Here is a 12168-nt window from a genome sequence, read left to right as displayed (position 1 = left end):
ATGCTGCCACCACCATGTTTGACAGTGGGGATGGTGTGTTGAGGGTGATGAGCTGTGTTGCTTTTACGCCAAACATATCGTTTTGCATTGTGGCCAAAAAGTTCGATTTTGGTTTCATCTGACCAGAGCACCTTCTTCCACATGTTTGGGGTGTCTCCCAGGTGGCTTGTGGCAAACTTTAGATGAGACTTTTTATGGATATCTTTGAGAAATGGCTTTCTTCTTGCCACTCTTCCATAAAGGCCAGATTTGTGCAGTGTAAGACTGATTGTTGTCCTATGGACAGACTCTCCCACCTCAGCTGTAGTTCTCTGCAGTTCATCCAGAGTGATCATGGGCCTCTTGGCTGCATCTCTGATCAGTCTTCTCCTTGTCTGAGCTGAAAGTTTAGAGGGACGGCCAGGTCTTGGTAGATTTGCAGTGGTCTGATACTCCTTCCATTTCAAGATGATCGCTTGCACAGTGCTCCTTGGGATGTTTGAAGCTTGGGAAATCTTTTTGTATCCAAATCCGGCTTTAAACTTCTCCACAACAGTATTACGGACCTGCCTGGTGTGTTCCTTGGTCTTCATGATGCTCTCTGCGCTTTCAACAGAACCTTGAGACTATCACAGAGCAGGTGCATTTATACAGAGACTTGATTACACACAGGTGGATTCTATTTATCACCATCAGTCATTTAGGACAACATTGGATCATTCAGAGATCCTCGCTGAACTTCTGGAGTGAGTTTGCTGCACTGAAAGTAAAGGGGCCGAATAATTTTGCACGCCCCACTTTTCATTTTTTTATTAGTTAAAAAAGTTTCAAAAATCCAATAGATTTCGTTCCACTTCACAATTGTGTCCCACTTGTTGGTGATTCTTCACATAAAATAAAAAATTTATATCTTTATGTTTGAAGCCTGAAATGTGGCAAAAGGTTGAAAAGTTCAAGGGGGCCGAATACTTTCGCAAGGCACTGTAGTTGAAGAATCTTACCTAAAAAGGTGCAAGAGAAAAAGTCTCTTGCAAGCGTTCAATGTGATAATCCCCATAATTACTTTATTTTGCATCTTAAAATAATAGAATATAAAGAAATGAAACTGGGGAGTTAAAAAATAATAATAAACAGGGTTACCAATGTCTCCTAGGTTTTCACTTATTGTCCTGACCAAAGCAAATTGAAAAAGCACCAAGGAATATCTTATATAATGTGTCTTGCTGTTATCTTCTTAAGGGAGGTCAGCCGTATTGCTTTTATCAGAACAGTGGGGGCACTGTAACACGATTCATTTTTCACAACTGGGGTTTCGATCCACAGGGAAGGCAAACTCTGAAAGAAAAATTTACATTTATGACCATGAAAAACACGAGCAAATCCCGCTGATTTCCTGTACCATACTTTCCGTCTCATCTAATTCCAGATTAAATGTTTACACGTTTTTCTTGCACAGCATGCTCTGTGTGTTAAATGTTTGACTTCATATGCTGTATACAGCAGAAAATTATAAATATACAAGAGAAAAATGGTGGGAGGCTCTCTTCAGGTTAAAATGAATGCCCTTCATTATTTACTTGTTTATTCCTTGCCGGTCCATCCATTTAAAGCTGTATCATTATTCCTCTACATTCTGTCTGTTGTAGTGGTTGTAGAGATGTCACATCAGAAACACGTTACATTTTTCTTCCTGTTTGATAAAATGCAACAATAGTGCAGAATTACCTTTGTGTTGAAGTGAGGTGAAATGGAATTTCATGGACTGGAAAGTATTTGTTTAAAAACTGATAAAATGTAGAATACTTTTTTTTTCTGTGCACTATGTCTAAAAAGGCTCAAAAGAATGGAAGGAGTGAAACTAATGTGACATGCAGAGAGATTAATTAAGGAGATCTTTTGCTTTTTTGAAGAAAGAAGACTTGGGGTTGAAGGCAAGTACAGTATGAATCCTTACATTGTTTAGATCAAGTCAACCTAAAGGGGGAATTCAAGGTACAAAATGTATCAGAAACCAGAGGAGACAAATTGAAATTGGTGGGATGTACACTGACTGTAAGTACTTATTTATACAAACAGCAGCAGGCAACAGCCAAGCTAATTTCCCATAAGAATTGTCTGGACAACATTCTTGACCTGATTTGCATACACATTAATCAGATAGAAACAGTTTTATCTCATGTTGTAATACACATACAAAAATCACAGTACAACAAATTCTGAGCAATTAGAATGATGCACCTAGCTCTTTGCAGGAATTAAAGGTGACTGCTCAGTCTATGCAAAAGCAAAAATCTCCTCAGATGGCTTTTTCTACCATTTCATGCTGGCGATATGAAATAGACTCCACCTGTTAATTGCAAACTTTCCGTTTCCATACCAACCAAAATTAAATAAATTAAATAGGAGAAAGAAAAACCATTTCAATATTCTGTAGGCTCTTACTGCTATTGAATACAGATATAGAACATTATGACCAGTTTACTTCAGTGTCAGTTTGGTTCTAATATTGTATGGAGAGTCCTTGATATTCTGGTCATGTACCTCAACCGGCCTGGCCTTTTGTACGGTGCTTTCTTTAGATGCAGAGAAGGCATGTGACTTCATGGGAGGGAAATTCCCATGGGGCTGTTGTGAAACTCAGGTTTTGGCCATTATCAATGTGAGCTACTCCCTATATGATCCAATACGCTCAGTGACTGAAGGGTATAAAATACCTCATGACATTTTCTTCTGTCCCTGTGACTCCACAAATACTGACACTGCCAACATGTCACCTAATGTTTAGTGTTTTTCATTTTTTTAAACTCTTACAGGATCTTAGTTTTGATGTTATCCCCCTGTTGTGGAAGACAGCAGGAACACCTTCCCTAACTATTCTTCATCTCTTTTACACCTCACTCAAAAGATCTTCTCATTACCTCTTCACTTTCTTCATTATTCTCCAAATATTTGAGTATTCATATTTGTTCAGGGATGAAGTAGTTCAGGTGTGTAGCTGCGTCAGCATGTGTAGGCTGCAAAGGAACAAGTAACAGGAGAAGGTGGTTGGAAAGCCTGTTCTTGGAACAGATCGCTGTGAAAAGACAGAATGCTGGTTTACTAAGAGAGGGGGCAAGTGAAGAAGGCTCATACCTAAAGAAGGCTCCACAGCTGAAACATTCTGTTTTCTTTCTTCTCTTTTCAGCATGGAATAAACTTATTACTAGTTCCTTTGCTCAGGGATGCCCAACTTCTTATACATACTCTTTGCTCTCTATATGTAAGGCACACAGTGCTGGTGCAGTTAATGGACCCTATGCGGAGTTCTGGACACAAGTCAGAAAAGAAGTGAACTAGGAAAGTAATCAGTACTACCAAAGCCAAATCGCTAGATGAGAAACAAAGTCAAGAACAGGTTCCAAATTCAAGGCCACTAGTAATATTAGAGAGAGAACAAGAGAAAATGTGAGGCAAGGCGTTCCTAAATAGCTACGAACACCGAGGAAAGAGATGAGAATGGGAGAGGGTTTATATGTGTCTGGATGTGGAGGGTGCGGTAACCAGTGAGCTGTCCTGATTGGTTAACGGATCTGATCTGCGGCGTTTGCGGGGATTACCTCCAGCTGGTGCTTGACTGGGGCGAGACTGTTTGTGTGGCGGATTCCGATTAGCAGCGGGTGTGCGACTATTTCCCTTAATCACTCATTACTAGAGCTTTACTAAGAACCAGTAACTTCTGATCACTGTTCCTGCTGATCCTGTTTGGCCTGGGACACATCACTGTAACCAGCACTCACATGCCTGACAGCAGCAGCTGGTTTGCTTTTTTCTCTTGCTCACTTCTCATACTCACTGTAGCCACCCATTTTTCTGCTAATGGTAAGGTACCTGGAGTACATTGGACTGAACCTGAACCATCTACACTCCTCTCTGAACTCAGGAAAAGGTACACTGCTATCTTGCTAGGTGATGCCCTCCAAGTATTAAGTCTTCCTAGTCAGCCTTGGTATAGCTGGCGAACTTGCCTGTTGGTAACACTCTTCAACCCTGTTAAACCTGGCAATCAATCCACTAACCCTTAGGACAATGCTGTCCCCCCCCCCCAACCTTTTATTTTGCGTAGCTAATAACCCCGTCAATAGCTACAATGCAGCCCATCTGTCCAGCATCTGTGACACCCTTCCATATAGACAACATTGTATTTTCTCAAGCATCCCCAGCACACAGTCCTTGAAACCTGCAGCCCAATCTATTACTAATACAAACTTTTCCTCCTTCTAGGCTGAAATCTAACTCTCCTAGTTTTTCTTATAGGCCTCATAATTAGTCCAGAGGAGTGGTTAATTTCATGCAGGGCCAATCCTGACAGCTCCTTTCCTTCAAGTGGAATTTCACTCCCTCTGGACTAATTAATTTCCTTTAATCTGGACCCTCTGTGCTAATTATTCAATTAGACCACCAGCATGTTTTTTCCATTAACAGATGGCTTTGACAGAAAGCCACTCTCTCATACCACGTTACTGTAACCTAAGCTATAATTATACTTATTTCATAACTCATAGTCTCTCCAGATCTAAAATAATTTTGAAAATTTTAAATAAATCCTTAGGACTTCCACCCCCTATTCATTCATAGGCCTCAGGTTTTACTTGTTTGGGTATACAGATCATCCCTGATTTTTAGCAGATTTGTAAATAAAAAAATATTAGGCTTTTGTTGTACAATAATTCACCATCCTTACATTAAACTGAAAAACTAAATGGTTGCATTTAAAAAAAAAGTAGAATCTCCTATTATTTTGTTACCAATTAATGTTAACAAGACTAATTAATGGCCAACCACGATAACCACACACAGAGCAGAATGAGGAAATGTAGGTGGAATCCCCTGAATTGCCCAGGTTTGAGCTACTTATCCCCAAAGGCACCACAACCACATAGAAGGTATAATGCTGATTGGAAGAGAGGCACTGCAAGACAGAAAGCACTGCAACACTGCAAGCACCAGGGAGGCCACAGGGGTCACCAAGTGCGAAGTCCTAGGTGATTAATCCATCCCTTCAGTAGAAAGTGTCCCACCAATTATGGAACCCCAAATTATATAAACTGCATATATTCTCACAAAACAAAATGGAGAGTCTGAGGTTCTAGGCTGGTACAGTTATTGATGCATGACCTTGTTTGATAATACTATAAATCTTTTGAGAGAAAATGCATGTGAAGTAAAAATGCCTGAAAGTTAACTAGTATTGTCTTACTAGTTAGACGACAATGTTTAGCTTTAGAGTATTCTGATCTAGTTAGGAATCTAACTACAGGAGGAAAAAATGTTTTGAAAAAACTCTGAAGCTACTCCAACTTAATTACGAATGCTACAGTATATGTGCGTGAAAGCTAATGGGCATGCAAATACTATTAATGGACAAACCACTGCCCACAAACAATCCATTGAAATGAAAAGAATGGCAATGCCCAGTTTTAGTTCTATAAGTTCAAAGTTATATTTCATTGCAACAGTATATTTCCAAAAAGCCATGAAAACATGATACATTAGCCAAATGGAAAATGAGAAGTTTGCTTGTTTTCTTAAGGCTTTTTACCTCACTTTATATTTTAACTGGGATTGTGGGGTTACATTTGTTTCAGCAATTTCCATTATAATAAAGGACATACTTACTGTATGAATCTGGAGAGTCTTACCTTGGTTTGACCTCACCCCAGTGATAGCTCTGAACTAATTTGGATTGTAACTGCAAGTGAATCTGCTGCCACACAACATTCAGTAACCACTGGGATGGTACTCTCTGCTGCTGAATTTGACATGCACTTAATGAATGAGATAGCAGCTATATCACCAGCAACGATTGCCATAAATTGTGTTGAATTCTGAATAAAACCTTTAATAAGAATTTAGCATTTTATTTTTTCTGATGACTTCTAGTTAATTATAAATACACTTTCCTTTATAAAGTAGCTCTCATTCTGAAACAGGTTCTGCACTGAAAAAATCTGTTTAGATTGTGTACTTGGGTGAAAATAATGCTGGAAAGGATACAAGAACACCTTTTAGTGTAAGGCACTTAGGATATTGTCTGCATTCTACTTTGTATGTATCTAGTTTCACGCGACACAGTTCAATATGTTATGTTACCTGAAATGGATAAAGTAAAAACAGTTCAAGTAGGTAGCTGCATCTGCATGTATAGGCTGCAAAGGAACAAGTATTTGGAATTACCTGTTTCTAACACTCCCCCCTCACGCGCTGTAAATTTCCATAACTGCATATCAATTGATCACCCAAGGTTTGCAAATTCTGTTCTGTCCTCCTTATCTTGTTTCTCTTCCTCTGACCCTCTAGAGGACAAAATACAGTTCCTTGACAGTGCTCTTTTATCTGCCCTTGACACCTTTGCTCCTTAAAAAACTCGAACCATCTCCTTCTCTCACCCTACCCCCTGGTACAATGACCATCTGTGAAATATGAAGGCAGCCTCTCGCAAACTTGAGCATAGGTGGCGTCTTTCTGACCTAAATGTACATTATCAGGCTTGGAGAGATTACTTGTCTGAATATAAGGTTACTATAGAGTCTGCTAGATCCACCTACTTCTCTCACATCATTGAAAATCACCAAAACAACCCCAGACATCTTTTCTCCACCATCAACAGACTTTCTCAAGCCAAACTGCGCCACCTCATTGCCTGCCTCATCACAACTTTGCAACACATTCTTAGATTTCTTTAGTTCCAAGATCGACAATATCCGACATCACATTCTCTCCACTACGCATATCATTTCCATACCTCCTCATCCAACTTTTCTGGTTCCCTTCGCTCTTCTTGACTCAACATCCCTCAATAAACTAGTTACACATATGAAATCCACCACATCTATTTTAGATCCCATTCCCACCACTTTATTTCAGTCCTGTTTCTCTTCTCTCTGTCCTATTGTCCTCAATATTATACATGAATCCTTGAGCACTGGCACTGTACCAATGGTCCTCAAAACTGCTGCCATTATCCCCGTGCCAAAAAAGCTTAACATGGCTCTCGACAACCTTAACAATTTTAGCCCCATCTCCAACTTACCCTTTTTTGCAAAAATTCTAGAACGTGCTGTTACACTTCAGTTACATAACCACCTCATGACAAGCAACCTTTTCAAACCCCTCCAATCTGGCTTCCGTCAACTTCACAGCACGGAAACTGCCCTGATCATAGTCACTAACGATCTTCTAATAGCTTCTGATTCCCTTTCTATACTCATCCTTCTTCATCTCAGTGCTGCTTTTGATACTGTTGACCATAACATCTTACTTTCTCGTCTTGAGACTGTGTTTGGAATTTCTGACACTGCTCTCAAATGGTTCATATCTACCTCACTGATTGCTGTCACTTTGTCTCTCTTAATGGGTATAGGTCTGAAACTGGACTTGTTAAGTCTGGTGTTCCTCAGGGCTCAATGCTGGGCTCCTTGCTCTTCAGCATTTACATGTTTCCACTTGGTAAGCTTTTAAGATCACATGGCCTCAGCTGTCATTTCTACGCTGACGATACTCAAATATACATCCATACCAAACCTGACACTGACACTGATGATATTCTATCTAATTGCATCTCTGACATAAAAATTTGGATGACTCAAAATTTCCTTCATCTTAACTGCGACAAGACTGAAATCATGCTTATTGGCACCCCCCATCAACTTCGTAAAGCCAATCCTGTAACCCTATCTGTAGATGGTTCTGTACTTGAGCTTCAATCTAAATTGAAAAACCTTGGGGTTATATTCGATTCTGGTTTAACATTCGACCCACATGTGCAGCATATTGTCAAAACATCTTTTTTTCACCTCAGAAATATCGCTAGACTACGCCCTGTGCTATCACTAACTGTGGCTGAAAAGCTGATCAACACATTTGTGTTCTCTCGAATTGACTACTGTAATGCTCTACTTGCTGGGGTATCTAAATCTACTTTGAACAAACTGCAGTATGTCCAAAATTCAGCAGCCAGAATCCTGACCAGGTCTAGTGCAAATGATCACATTACTCCTATCCTGGAATAATAATAATAATAATAATTGCTTACACTTATATAGCGCTTTTCTGGACACTCCACTCAAAGCGCTTTACAGGTAATGGGGACTCCCCCCTCCACCACCATCAATGTGCAGCATCCACCTGGATGATGCGACGGCAGCCATAGTGCGCCAGAACGCTCACCACACATCAGCTATCAGTGGGGAGGAGAGCAGAGTAATGTAGCCAATTCATAGAGGAAATCCTCATGCTCACCTATAAGCCTCTGCATGGCTTGGTACCTCAGTACCTGTCTGAACTATTATCACCCTACTCCCCACCTCACAACCTTCGCTCTTCTAATTCTGGTCTCCTAACTGTCCCCCAAGCGTCTACATTGTATGGGTGACAGGGCCTTTTCCTGTTATGCCCCCAGGCTCTGGAACTCTCTGTCTAAGGATATCAGAGAGTAACCTTCTCTAGACTCCTTTAAATCCAGACTCAAAACCTTCTTCTTTAGATAAGCCTTTACTTAACTGGTTCCATTCTTCACCCCTCTGCTTTTCTTAGTACCACCAACCATAGTCTCCTCTGTATATTGTAATTGTGTTTTATCTTGTGTATTCTTCTTATTTATTGTTGTTGTCATCCTGTAAAGCACTTTGAGAAGCCACCTTTAAAGACGCTATATAAAATAAAGTTTATTATTATTATAAGTAAAGGTTTATTCCATGCTGAAAACAGAAGAAAAGAAAGACAACATTTCAGCTGTGGACCCATCTTCAGCTGTGAGAGGTGAGGTGCTCTCACACTGGTGCGTCTCTTTTCTTCTCTTTTTAGCATGGAATAAACCTTTATGTGTTCCTTTACAAAGTAAAAACAGCACTGCAATGGTTTCTTTTGAACCACTGTTTGTCTTTAAATTGAAATAAAATAAATCTTGTTAATACATGGAAAGTACATAAATTCTGTATGATTTCTTGGTCCTGATTCCTTGGTCTAACTTATCGTATAGATTTTCTACAGATTTCATATCTTTGCTTCTAAAAAGGAATATCAGAATGCAAGACATAATGGATTGTATGTCTTCACAAAAACACATATGAATAGGAAGATATCAAAAAGAGAATTTTTTAAAATTAATTGGCACTGTTTGAAACTGCCCATGCATGTCTTTATTATTTAGATGCTGATTACTTGCCACATCTAACAAGCTCAATGGCCTGTGTCCAGCTTATTTAGCAATTTCACAGGTACCCTTTGTGCTTACTGCCCCATTATGTCTTGCAAACTGCATCTGAAGCATTAACCTTTTCAGTTCACTTCCTCTTCAGCCCATAAAAAGAGGGTGAAGCAATGACTTCCCTGCCTTGCGAAACTTTCTTAAAAGCACTCAAACAGCTACAAGAACAAAAGTGTTCTTGGCCTACACCACAACCAACTCATAGTAAACTCATAGTGTTTATTGATTATTATGAATTGCCTTGATTACATAAAGTGTCTAACCATTTTTCACTGCAGGCAATATTACTTTTTCCATCTATTCCTGACACAAGTACAAGTAGGAGCAAAATCACCAAATGTGAAGGCTCACACAGTATTATTAAAAAATGTTTGACTTGGTTTCTGTACATATGTACAGTCAGGCTTTCTGTAGGGATGTCATTGTATCAGCATACTGAACTCCAACCTTTGTTCAAATGGGATTTTTTATTAAGTCTGTAGATATCAGCTTGATCTGAGTCTCTGAAAGTAAAATGACGGTCAAGTTCACAAAGGTCGCAATTAAGCAGAAGCTGCACAAGAAATAGATAATAAAAGGAAATGTGCACGGAATAAATCTCAACAGTAACATTAAGCTGGTGTGTAATTCTTAAGCTCAGTGCTTCTGAATAGCAAGTACAGTATGTTACCTCAGAAATTAGGTTATGTCCATTTTGAACTCATTAAAAAATACAGAAATCTGAACACACAGTATTTCTTATAATTTTGTTTCTCATACTATTGGCATATATGATTTTGCTTGTATGTTTTATCCATTCTAAAGAGAAGTTCTGATTGATATACAAACATGTTAATTAATCTCCAGTCTAATGAACTCTCTTAAGACGAAATAGGAAGATGTTTCATGATCCCTCTATGTCTGGGGATCTTATAAAAACTCCAGAACTAGACTAAAGTAGTTTTACAAAATTTTTAGTTAGTAAGTTCAGATGCTCAGGAGATCAAAATCAAAACTTCAGAATCACTGGAGTAATAAATTTACAACACACTATATATAGTATATATATACAGGGCCCTTGCCCGAGCCAAAAACACTCCTCGGACCATCAACCTAATCAGGAACTCCCGCCGTTACAACCGCATTCCTTTGGTGCTTCCCTACCACCCTAACAGACTTCCTATCCCCAGGACTATAAATGACAACTTTTCCATCCTACAGGATGATCCCTCCATTGGGGCCCTCTTTTCTGACCACCCCATCATCTCACATCGCTGACCACCTAATCCGCGTAACCTTCTTGTTCACAGCTCCCTTGACCGCCCTCAGCAACCATCCACACCAAGTACTTTCCCTTGCAACAGAGCCCGCTGTATCACCTTCAAGTATACATCCAACACCACACTCATTCAAGGCCCCTCAGGACAATTCCGCATCACCCAGAGGGCATCTTGTACCTCCAGCAACCTTATTTACTGTATCTCTTGCAGTAAATGCCCAGCCATCTACATTGGAGAAACAGGAAGGAGACTCGGAGACTGCTTCAGGGAACATGTCAGGGCTGTGAAGATTAAAGATCTCTCCAAGCCCATTGTTTCTCATTTCACCTCTGACGGCCACGACCACTCTAATCTCTCCATCTGTGTTCTCAAAGATGGTTTTCCGAACTCATACATCAGAAAGTCTACCGAAACCAAACTTATCCTGCAGCTAGGATCACACATTCCCCCTTCTCTTAACGACAGACTACTCTTCTTTTAAATTTTCTCCATTCATTGGTAGTTTCATTTCACACTCTCTTTCTGTCCCCTGCTCCCGCCTCTCACTCCTCCTCCCTCCCAGCCTTTGTTCTCCCGCTACTTTACCTTTGCCTACTGCCTTGTCTCTCTCACACCTGAAGAAGGCTCCACGGCTGAAACGTTGTGTTTTCTTTCTTCCTTTTTTTTCAGCATGGAATAAACCTATTACTTGTTCCTTTGCAGCCTACGCATGCTGATGCAGATACCCACCTGAACCCATATATATAGTATATACTGCACAAAGATTCAACATTATGAAAGCTTTGCATTTAGACTGTTATTGCTTAGAAAAGGGTCCATGTCTGCATTTAGTCAAAAGATTATCTGATATCTAAAATTAGATGTGATGAACCTAAAGGCCATTATCTTAACTTGTTAACAAACAACCCTTTTATGTATATCTCATTTCTTTCGATGTGATGTCAGCATTAATACCCAGACAAAGACACTCTTGTTAGTCAATGCTGCAAGTACCATGATATTACAAACAAAAAAATGCACAAAAACTTGCCACCTGACAGTATTTCAAGCCAAGTCACAAGGGAAAAGACAACAAAACATCTAATTATGCTGGCACTGTTCATGCTAATAATAGACCTGCTAAATCTAGAGGGCTCAGAGGACTTAAACAGTCTCTTCACTTGACAGGTCTAGCTTTGTGTGTGGTAAAGGTAATGGGCAGTGATTTAAAACTCCTTCTCATCTAGAAATTTCTATAAATACTGCAGATGCACCACATAATTAATTCATTACCACCTTCTCAACACTAAAAGCAGGAAATGAATGAAATAATGAAAATTTCAAACTGTGAGCTTTATTCAAAGGCTTGTTCTTATATTAACAAATACAGAAAGATATAATATATTTAGCTCACACTACTTATATTATAAACCTTTATCTTACTGTCATTTAAAGATAACTGAACTGCAACTATATTCTCTATTCTTAGAGCAGGCAAAAACTATGAGATTAATAAAGTAGCCATAATTCTCCCAATTGTGATTAATGGTTTGTGTGATGGTCATTCATGGTTGAATAACTATTTTAAACACAGTTAAGTCCCTTTTTAATCATAGGCTAATACAAATTAGTCACAGGATGCTTCCACTATGAATCCTTAATACTCAAGAAAGCACTGCAAACTGCAAAGGTTAATACAGCTACAGC

The sequence above is a fragment of the Lepisosteus platostomus genome, chromosome 6 (assembly GCF_059453375.1).
Source record: "Lepisosteus platostomus isolate fLepPlt1 chromosome 6, fLepPlt1.hap1, whole genome shotgun sequence".
In the NCBI taxonomy this organism is placed as follows: domain Eukaryota; kingdom Metazoa; phylum Chordata; class Actinopteri; order Semionotiformes; family Lepisosteidae; genus Lepisosteus; species Lepisosteus platostomus.
The sequence above is the reverse complement of the archived record's forward strand: the minus strand, read 5'-3'. Positions refer to the sequence as shown.